This window comes from Cryptomeria japonica, chromosome 3 (assembly GCF_030272615.1).
Source record: "Cryptomeria japonica chromosome 3, Sugi_1.0, whole genome shotgun sequence".
In the NCBI taxonomy this organism is placed as follows: domain Eukaryota; kingdom Viridiplantae; phylum Streptophyta; class Pinopsida; order Cupressales; family Cupressaceae; genus Cryptomeria; species Cryptomeria japonica.
In genome coordinates, this window is record NC_081407.1 from 228,853,968 (window position 1) to 228,866,159 (window position 12,192).

Consider the following 12,192-nt stretch of genomic DNA (forward strand, 5'->3'; position numbering starts at 1 on the left):
ATGTTGAAATCACTACCCATAATGACCATGTCTTTATCCACCTCTTACATCAATTTCAATATGATATTCCACAATACAACTTTTTCCTCCATTGTGGTTGGCCCATAGATATTGAATAGAGGAAATTCCACCTCAGAGATTTGACTCCTAATGTTGCATAGCATCTAATTAATCTCTACTTTAATCACAGATGCCTCGATGGTATTTAGATTTCACATTACACCAAGTCCACTTGCATTGCCACAAGTACTCTTGAAATAACTATCCCATTACCTACAATATGCTACAAACTTATCTCCTTCTACTTCACTTATTTTTGTTTCTTGTAGTATTGCTACATCCATTATGATTCTATCCATATAATACTTAATTAATCATCTTTTGTCAGGGGCCAAGAGACCCCTAACATTCCATGTTATGATTTTCATTACTCTCCAAGGGAGCCAAGGGATCCATTTGAATTTGTTGAAAAATGATTTCATGCCCAGTAGTCCTTTTTTTGAGGCCTTATCTTTTGTCTTTTGCCAATTGGTTTTCCTTTCTCTTCCTTTATTTGATTTTCCCAAGAGCCTTGCAGCTGATTAGCTAATGCACCTGGTATCTACAACAACAAGTTTGTTTCTACCCAAGACATCTTCATTTGTTTCCCATCCTTCATCACTTAAATCCTCCTTATCATTATGTCCTTCATTCCTCGAGTCACCAACCATTTTTATATCATTCTTGTTCTTTCCTAGGTCCAAATCGGGATTGATGTTGCGATCTATACATAAAAAAGACTCATTCACAATTCCACCTATTATCTCAAGGCCTCTCTTGTTGGGAGTTCTTGCCACCCTACTTGTCATATTGTGTGAGTGTTGATTGTGATTCTGTGAGATCTCTTCATTCCTTTTTCCTCCTAGATTTTAAATCTAGTAAAACTTAGGGTTAATTATCTTTGGAATCCATTTCTCTATTTTCCTTGGTTTTATCCTACAATTAGTCACCATATGGTCCCTTTTGCGACAATGAAAGAAAAAATATTTCTCTTCTTCAATTTCAATATTTTGGATCCAATGCCTTTCATTGACACAAAACCTAACTTATTCTAGAATCTTTCTAACCACAACTAGTTTAATCATTATGTATAAATAAGTTTCTATTAATTAGATCTGCATCAATTTTGATTAAAGTTCCTAAAAATCTCCCCATATTTTTTGAGCATTCTTCCAACCATAACTCAATTAACAAATTGTATAAACGAATCCATTTAGGGTAGTCATATGGTTCCAACTTAAGAGGATTAAATATTGGATGCCATTTCTACATATACAATGGTGACTCTCCCATCATCCATAACCCCCATTAATACCTTATCTCTCACTTCCAAGTTTGCATAAATGACAACGAAGAAGCCTTTAGGTAATGATTTTGTGATCTCCTATATGTTCCATAATTTTTTGATCCAATCCCTAATCTTCACATGATCCACTTTTGACCCAATGAACCTACATATAATTGCCAAATCCTCCACAAATTTCATAGCAGCTGAAGTCTCTTTTGATAGGTAGATGGTATGTAAAATATTGTGCTCTAATTGCAAGCATTCCCCTTTCTCTAGACTACATCAAATAAAATCTTCAAATATTCTTATCTTGTCACAAGTTTATTATGTTTTGCTTTTTCGCACTTCTTAGGATCTTCTTTTTTGCCCATCTCTACTCACATGTAATAAATTTATAAATATATATTATATTATTTTTATTTTTTATATTAATAATATTTTTTTCATCAAATTTTTATATTATTAAATTACATGAAGATAATCCCAATCTAACTGAAATTAAACTATTTTAATATTATTTAATACTAAAAATATTATTATTGTACATATTATATTATTTTTATTGTTATATATATATATTGATAGGTAATAGGCCGTAGCCGCAATATTTCTATTAAATTTTAAGAATTACACCTCAGTTCAGTGTGGGCACTGGTAGGAAAGAACTGAGGCAAGAAAACCTCCAGTCTCGCCCAAGGAATTTCTTCCTAGCATACAAGTTTACATAAATTTTTGGGTGGGTTGGCATTTTGCCATACATTAGTGAAACATGGTTTGTTTTTACAATTAGGCTTGTCCAACCGATTACATAAATACACAATACCTATTGTGTTAAATCTTTCATTAGTACTATTGTGGTGGTATTGTTTATTTGGCTCCAGAGTAGTGCCATGATGCTTGCCTATTAAACCCCTCCCAATACTCTTAGTTCCTTATGTGTTTCCTCTTTTTCCGGTTGCCTCCTGCACATAGCAAAAACCAAAATACAGATCCAACTATCGGGTACAATTTGTTAGAGCCACATCCTCCTCAATATCCTGGGAATATGCAATTATTTCATCATATATATGCTCAATGTGAAAATGAGCATACACCCCTGATTTTACAAATAAATATCAGTGAATCCCATTCGAATGTTATAGAAAAATGCACAACTAATCATACATCTAAGATATTCATTTAACATAGTGAGATAGGTACTTTCTTAGCATACTTCCGTGCATGTTCAAGGTGGACAACAATTACTAATAAGGAAATATAGATCAATGATATATCCTAGATAATTGTCTACTATCCTTCCCAGCCAGCTGCACAAAAATCATTAATATTTTCAGAGGGGAGGATACAAAGTCTTGTATCTTGATATCAACCTAGCAGGATGCTTCCAGTTTGCGTTGACTTCAAGATAAAAGGACCTCATATCTTCCCTTTAACGCATGAGGCTATATCACATGCTTGTATTAAGGAAAAACATGAAGTTTAGCACACCCAATACTAACAGATAGTATTCTATAAGATAAGGAGCTCAGAACCCTTCAAAAATCATTTGCCTTAAATAACAACCCACATCATTTGCAAGCTCTATTGAAATTTAATACAATAGAATCCCCGAACCAACCTTCAAGCCATAACCTACATGAGTTATACTTGTCATTTTACACATGCCCTAAATGACCCATTCCGATTTTTGATAGGGAGTCTTAACATGAAGAACTTAAGTAGCAAAAAATAGGGCGCTGGCTTGTTTTGTTCTAACATTTTTCTGACAAATTAACATATTTTTAAAATGATGAATATTTAATGCCTAGATTTAGTTTGAAGGCAGCCCAAATAAATAGACAACTAGCCGATATAAGCAATTAGCCCATCACAGCATCTAGTTTCTAAAGTGGACTTCCGATTCTGTTTTGATAAACTATTACTAATCGAATATATTAACACTTTAGATATGCTGAGTTATCTTATAATCACCTAACCATAACTAGTGTTATCCTCCTCAACAGTGCACTTCTAGTCATAATGTTAATAAACCGTGAGGGGAGCAATCAACCATGAGAGGCTGCTATTGGAACAAATCGAGCAAGAAAGATCCAAAATAACCATTCGCCAAGCACGAGGAGGCAACAAATATAAAAATGTCAATATATATAGTTATAAATATATATTTGTGTATATATATAAGTGATTATCTAGGAAACACCATGCTTATAACATTTTTCACATTTTTAATGAAAGGTATTATTTCCATAGAGAGGGTCAGAAAAAATTACGTTCAGTACTATATAGTTAAGCATAATCCGTAATTATCAGAACAATCAAGGTTACGCTTGCAATTTTCAACATTACCACCAATAACAAGGCGAACTAACAGACACTTGCCTCAAACTGCATATATCCAAACTACAATAAACACTATATAACCTTAGCATATATTTAACAGACTATAAATTCAAAGTTTACCCAGACCTTGCTCTGAGATTTTCAAAACTTTTCCACTTGTCTCAGTTTAACTACACATGCACCTTATATATAACAGTCTGTTGGGTGATTCTTCTACTAGCTATAATATGCCTCTATTTTAATATAAAGAGAGTTTATAAACTATGCAGAGTTAACAATAAGCCCGAACTATATTGTATATGAAAAAAACTACAAAAGAAAGAGGGCTCGCCTCGGGTATATCATCATTCTACTGGAGATTTCGGGATGTCGGGTTCCCCATCAAGCTCAATGTCCTGTAGCTTGAGGTAGTCTTCAAACCATGACACCTTCCTAGGCACGCGGAGGTGGAACAGGTTGAGGAATTCAATGCTTCTTTGTATCTCTTCCAACCTGGTGTTGAAGGCCTCATGATCCTCAATTACCAATATTGGCTTTCTAGGAACCAGGTTGATGTTTATAATCAAAATGTCATAGTGTGAAGGTCCGGGAATGGTCATCTCATCGTTGATATTGACCATAAACCTATCTAATTCATCCTGAATTGAAGCCTTGAAGATTGCCTTGCATAGGCCCACCGTAATGTCTCTGTCCTTTTCAATATACATCATGACCGCTAAGAGCATGGTCGCGATGTCATTATTGGCTCTGGTTCGGTCTTCATTAGTTAAGAATTCCCTACCAAGGATGCATTCTACTGCATCTATCACCAACTCATGGGGGAATATGATGATCCTCTTCAACCTAGCCCTTGAAATCGCCCCAACGAAGGCCATTTATCTTTTCAAGCTCTTCAATCTAGCCGGGATATCCATGGTTTCTATCTAAGATATTGTTATCAGAGGGAATTAGATAGTTTAGCGAGTGTCGCCCATGAATGATGAAGGCTTTGTCTAGATTTTTTAAGATAGATATGAACTTTCTAGAAACCGCTATAATTAATAGGCAAGACTATGATGTCGAATCGTAATTATTATTAAGACAAGTCTTCCCCATCTGCCAAAAAAGTGATCATATAAGTGCATCTTCCCAAATCAGGGTAGAGTGTTAATAAAATCAGTTTCTTACTCCTTATGGTGTGAGGCTGGCAAAGTAATTAAATGACAACTCATCTCCCTCAAAACGATACTTTTGTGAGGAAAAAAATATTATCCACTAATGAATATCTTAACATGTGTTGAGTTTAAATGCTATCTTGGTGTCAAATATAGAAGGGGCCTCATAGTTACCTAACTTCGATCCGATTGCTAATTATGAAGTGTATACTTCTTTTGGTGAGAATTGTGATTTTATTTTAATTATAAGTATTACTTTTGTAGTTTTTGTTAACAATTTTAGGTTCTTTTAGTAATCCCTTGCCACTATTGACTGTTATGAGGATCAACTTAGGGGTGAATGGCCAGGCTTTATGTAGATACTAGGTTTTCCATCTGCACCTTGGTTTGTAAGATGATTCACCCTGGAGTTACCTTCCCTATATATGTGGTTGAAGGTTACTTCTTCGAAGGATTGGACCATACTAAGATTGTTGTTTAGGATTGCTTTGAGTTTCCAATTGGGCATATCCTCTTTCCCGAGGGCATTGATAATGATGGCAAAGTCTCCTTCTATGTTAATTTTGTCAACTTTCAGGATTTTATATAATTTAATTCCTTCCTCAAGAGCTCTAAGTTCAGCTTCATTATTGGTGCTTATACCCAAAGGATGGGCTAGAGCAACAATTTCTTCTCCCTTTGAGTTATGTATGCAGCAGCCAATTCCCGCCACTCTTGGATTGCCTCTAGAGGCTCCATCGAAATTGAGTTTAACCCAACCCTTAGTTGGGGGCATCCACTTACAGTCTTTGCATTTTTGAATAGTGCTAGTAGGACCATCCCCAATAAATGAGGGAATATTTAATCCAGTCCATTTTAATCTCATTTTATCATCCCACTGTGTCATTTCCATGTTTTTATGGCCTTTCATAGAGTGACTATTGATTAGTTCTATTATGGCTGCCTCTACCTTGTTTGTGAGTTGCTGCCATTCCAACTCGTCTTCTTTGAAAATTCTCCTACTTCTTTCTTTCCAAATCTCCCATACAAGCATTGAGGGAGCCACCACCCAAAGCCCATCATATATACACCCTTTATTCTTGATGGGCCATGCCTGAAACATAGCCATGACTAAGTCTGGGATGGGAGTACCAATTCATTTCTTTTCTAAGCCACCTCCAACAATTATGAGAATATTCACAAGTAAGAGATGATTGGTTGATTCTTCTTCCTTCTCACATAGCGGGCATCTGTTGGGGCCTTCATACCCCATTTTTCCGAATATGTCAATAGTTAGGACTCTATTTTGTAATGCTAGCCAAGCATATAGCCCTTCTTTAGGAAGGCATCTCTTATCCCAACAGAGTTTTAACAAAATGTCCTTAGTAGTATCAGGCCCCTGTTTCATAAGAATGTTGTATCCTTCTTTTGTGCTATACTTACCATTCTTAGCCCCTTCCCAGATTACTCCATCCTCATCCTTATCAAAAGAAATTTTCCTAGACAACAGTATCTTTTCCAGTTTTCTTAACTCATTGGCTGGTAGACCCAAATTTCCAAACGATTTCCACCTCCAAGATTTTATACCCTCCACTATTTTTTCCTCAATATGTCAGCAACCTTATCACCCCATAATCTTTCGAGGATTACCCTAGAAGTGTCAAATTTGTTATCTTTGCCTATTTCAGGGTAACCTCCCCATGAATCTAACTAGAATAGTGCTTTCTTGCCATTCCCTAGATTCCATGTTAGCTTTTTTTATACTATTTCCTTGCAGTTCATCATAAAATTCCATATTCTGGATCCCTTGGAGAGGGAGAATACTCTAAAGATGTTGGTTGGATCATTATTATGGAGATACCTGTTGTATAGGATTCTAGCCCATTTTAAATGGGGATTGTTATGCATTCTCCATACCAATTTTTCCCCAAGGGCTTTGCTTTGTAGAATCATATCTTTTATCCCCAAACCCCCTTTCTTTTTAGGTTTGCAGATTTTTTCCGAGGCCATCAAAGGCATTCTGAATTTCTCACTAGTGCCCTGCCAGAAGAAGGTCCTAATGTATTTATTTATTTCATTGTTTTTTACTAAAGGTAGGTCTATACAAGAGAGTTGGTATATGGGCATAGCAGATAGTACTGATTTTATCATGGTGGCCTTGCCGGTTGAGGATAGCCATTTCCCACTCCATGAGCTAATTCTATTTTTTATTTTTAATATAATTTGATCCCACAAATTTGAGGATCTGCAACCTTTGTCCAAGGGGATTCCCAGGTATTTACATGACAATATGCCTTTATTGAATTTGAAGGGACTTCATATTTTGTCTACTAGTTTCTCTTTAGTATTGAAGAAGAAAATATTAAGCTTTGTGGTGTTAATTTCTTGTCCTGACACCATTGAATAGGTCTGTAGAATTTGTTTAATAGCTTTGGCTTCTTGAACATCACTATGTCCAAAGAGCATGGTGTCGTCCACAAATTGTTGATGTGTAGTTGCTTCCAAGCCACTGGTAATTTTAATTCCCTGAATAGATGACTATTCTCTTGCAGCATTTAATAGTCTTTCGAGGGACTCAACCATTAGTATGAAGAGGAAGGGAGAGATTGGATCCCCTTGCCTCAGTCCTATGGAGATATTAAAGAAACCACCAAGAGATCCATTGACGAGGATTGACATTCTTGGTGTTGATATACACTCATATATAAGATTGATCCATTGTCTAGCAAAGCCAAAAGCTTCAAGGCATTTACATAAGAAGTGCCAGTCAACCTTATCATAGGCTTTTTCTATATCTAGTTTGATGAGCATACTTGGGTCTTTATTAGTTTGAACTGTATGTATCGCTTCTTGGGCAATAATTATTCCATCAGCATCTTGGTACAAAACCTGTTTGTTCCTCACTAATTAACAGAGGGAGTAGGTTGTGAAGTCTGTTTGCAATAGTTTTAGTTAGAAGTTTGTACAATGTATTACATAGAGCAATAGGTCTGAATTCTTCAAAACTTTTAGCTGTGTCTTTTTTTGGTATCAAAACTATGAATGTATTGTTTAATTCCTTAAGGATCTTCCCTGAATTCCTAATTCCTTCTAATGCCTCTGTGACTTCATCCCCAATCAAGTGCCATCATTGCTGATAAAAGGAGGCAGGAAATCCATCCAGCCCAAGGGCCTTGTCTGGATTCATTTGGAAAAGATATTTCTCAATTTCTATCTTAGAGAATTTAGCATTTAATAACTGGTTTTGATCCTTGTTTATTGTCTTCGGAATACATTTGAGTGCTTCATTCCTCGAGGTTAATCTAGAGCCCTCTAGATTGTTAAATATGTTCTTAAAGTATTCGATTGCTTCTGCACTTATGATTTCCAGGTTACAGCTGAGATCCCCAGACTTGGTTTTGATTTTAGCAATTCTATTAGCTAGTCTCCTCTGCTTTGTGCTGTTATGGAAGAACTTGGTGTTTTTATCTCTAGACTCCAACCAATTTTCTCTAGACTTTTGTTTCCAAAAGATTTCTTCTCTGGCCATAGTTTCCTCATATTCTATTAATAAGGATTTATCCTTCATGTATAGATTATTGTCCATACCTGATCTAATGACCTCTTCATTCACTTCTTTTAGAGCTTCCTCTATTTCTATTTTTTTCTTAAAGAGATTGCCAAACTGATTTTTGTTCCAGGCTATTAGATTTTGTTTTACTGTTTTTAATTTAGTGACTAATTTGAAAGGTTTAGAGCCTATCACTCCAGATTTCGTCCACCATTTTTCTATTAATTTTAAGATGTTTTCATCTCTCAACCACCTTAATTCAAATCTAAAAGGGCTTTTAGTAGAGGGAATGGTTTCAGAGATAGAAAGCTGGACCAGGAAATGGTCTGAACCTGAGAGAGGAAGGATTTTTTCTTCAAAGGTGTTTGAGATGTTGGCCAAATTTCCACGCGTGAAAAATCTATCCAACTTTTCAGCAATGTTACAGAATCATTTCCTTCTATTGTTCTATGCGAAAGAGTTTGTTTCTATTTTAACCTCCACGAGGTTACAATTGAATATCCATTCTCTAAGATCAATGCTGGCCTAGTTGACTTTTTTCATGCCCCCCATTTTTTTGATGGGTCAATAATGGCGTTGAAGTCACCTCCAATGATACATATCTGATCTGGGATAGAGGTAAGAAATTGTTCTATCTCATCTCAGGTTTTCTTTTTGTCTTTATTCTGAATAGGTCCATAGATATTGAATAAGACAAAATTTATATTTCTCTTAATATTATTGACTCTAGCACACATTTAGTTAGGGGACTTATAAAGTAGGTTAAAGGGCACTATCTTGGGGTCCCATATTACTGCTATTCCTCCTGAAGCCCCCTTAGCAGGGGAGCCTTCCATTCTCCTTATTCCCAATTTTTTGTCAAATATTTCTAGCTCATCTTTACTTAATTTGGACTCTTGTATCATAATTATATCTGGATTAAATTTAGTTATGCAACGTTTTAAAATATGTTGCTTCTTAGGGGCATTCAAGCCCCTAACATTCCATGTAAAGAGCTTCATTTCTCCTTGGGAAGGACATTCCCCTTCCCTCCATAAAAGAGATTTGTTAATGTAGTTTGGCCCTCGGCCTTGCCTGCTTTATTAATGAGTTTTGATATTGATTTGCTTCCTCTTCTTTTTACCTCTCTTGCACAATCTGGGGATTCAATATTATTCAGTGTTTTAGCTAAGCCGAACTCCTCTTCTTCTTTATCCATAGAAGCCTCTACTTCTATAATTTTAGCCTTTGTAATTTTCCCTTCCAAGAGACCTGACATTAGTAGTCTTCTCTGATATGCAAGTTCCTCATCATCCACCACTTCATTTATAATGGAGTCAGTCAAGTCATTAATTGTTTCATTGCCCAGATACTCTAAAATGATTTTATTCTCCTTTGTGATCCTCTTGGCATACTCCTCCTCTGTTTCCACTGTATCTAATATAAGGGGACTAATGGGTAATGACTCAAAGACATCATTTTCATGTGTGGTATCTGGTTGGGTATCCTTTTCCAAGCTTTGTTTAATTTCCTTAGGACAATCCATAACTGTCTTCTCTTTTGAATGATCCTCCATACTCCATTTTAAGAGGGTTTGGTCTCCCATGGGAGGCATCGAGATGTCTTGGTCCATTAGTGAGAGAATTTTGGATATGCCCTCAATGTTGCAGTCAATTTGCCCTTCCTCCAATTCTAGGGTTGGGATTTCTCTAGGTGTTGGTTTTGGAACTGGTTTGCACTTTGAATTCATATCCTTTTCTTTTGAATCGGTGTTGGTATATTTTATCTCCCCCAATGTTTCTATAATAAATCCACTTCCACCCGGGCTCAGGGTGATGTTTATCGTATCCTCAGAGGGTATTTTTTGATCTTTTTTGTGTTGTTTAGGGCTGTGAAGGGTTGGGCATGGTAATATTAATTCAATTTGTTCCACCCTGCCCTTATATATCTTTAGTCTTACCACATACATCGAATGGTTAGTTATTATTTTAATAGGTTCCAAGCTTAAGTCCTTTATATGTAGTTTTGCCATTATTTTGGTTGTTGCAGAATCTCTATAATTTTCTTCTAAACCTTTGAAACCTCCTAGTGAATCCCCTATTCTAACTAGGCAGTGCTCGTTAAGAAGTTCTACTAGGAGATTTGGCAGTTCTACCCATCTGGGAACTAAGCAATTTTCAAACATTTTAGGGGAGAAATTTTGCTTCCATTTAAAAAAAGAAAAACAGTAACCTTTAAAGAAACAAGGTTGATTGTTAAGAATATTCTCCCTTAATTCTGATGAATTACAGTGAATAAATAGATAATTGTCCTCTAAGGTTGTGATACTTACCTGTCCTTTGGTGGCAGATACCATCCACTGGATAATTTTCGAGGTGGAGGCACCATATACGCACCATTTTCCAAACAGCCCCCGACTCATATATTCTTCCCAAAGGCTGTTTGTGTATGAATTGCAGATAATAATTGTTTTTTGGTTTGATTTGGAATAACTTGTTGCTTGTTGCTCCCCTTCATATTTCTATCTTTTATTTTCAGTGATGCTAACCTGAGGAGGGTTCATTGGAGGCTTTGACAGAGACTCAACCCTATTCCATCTTTCGCCTAATTTTGTCAAATTCGCACCAGTGGCGACAAAATTTCCAGGAGGAGATGACTTTTGTGTAGACTACCTATTGACCTTCCCCATTCCTGCATTATTATGGTTACCTTGAACTGGTCTAGGGTTCCGTTGTTTCCCAAACCAACCAGAAACTCCTACGGCAGATGCAGGGATTATTTTATTTTTTTGAGATTTCGAGATCTCAATACTGATTGGAGGACCCCTTGGAACCCTAGCCACCTCCTTGAATCTTTGATTCAGAGAAACCAAGATGGAATTTGCTCCCGTGGCGCAGGTATTTAGGGCCTCAAATTTGTTTGTAAACCCTACCTTATTATTGTGGGTGAATTTTTGAGGTTGTTCTGCTTGCCATGGGCAGCACTTAGTGAGTCCATGATTTTTCTTTTGCCTTGTTACTTTTAAATTCGCAATCGCATTTTTCTGTTTTCCACTTTTCGTGGATCCAAAATTTTGCAGAGCCATTATCAATTTGTTATGTTAATATATTTTCATTCTAATAGTATTTTTTTTCATAATAGTTATGTTAATAAAATGTATTTTTATTGTTATATTAGTTTAATTATTATATTATTTTATTATCTAATTTTCATATTATTAAATTGCATAAGGATAACACTAACCTAATTAAAATAATATTATTAATTTATATATAGTTTTAAATTTAATTAATATATTATTAATAATATGATTATATTATTATATTTGGCTCCTGACAATTTTGTGGATAAAGCATGGGTTTTTTTTCAGGCTCTGCATTCACTGATCTCGTTGGGCTTTTTGTGTTCTGCTCCGGCTTGTGTGGCCTTCCCTTTAAGGGTAGTTGCACCTCAGTTCTCTTCTCAACTGCCACTGGAAGAGAGCACTAGTTCCTGGTTCTTGGATATCTAACATATTGTCCGTGCTGTAGCTGGTGGTTTTTTGGTTTTTTTGTAGGGTGGCAGGCAGCTTGGCTTTATTTTGTTCGAAATGGTTTGCAGTGGTCCTGAAAGTGTTCTCTCTCTCATGCAATTGTCTCTTCATTCCTATCTCTTCTTCGATTGGAGTTATTCTATTTAAAATTGTCAGATCAATCTTTTTGTAATAATAGGTAGTGATAGGAGGGCGGGGTTTTAGTCGAAACATACTGGTTGTAAGGGCTATATATGTCTGTTGTAAATTTAAAAATGGCTACAACCAGAGGTTTTCCTGCAGGTTCTTTCCTGTCGGTATGCCATGTCTGAACCCGTTGTAAAATTTGCAT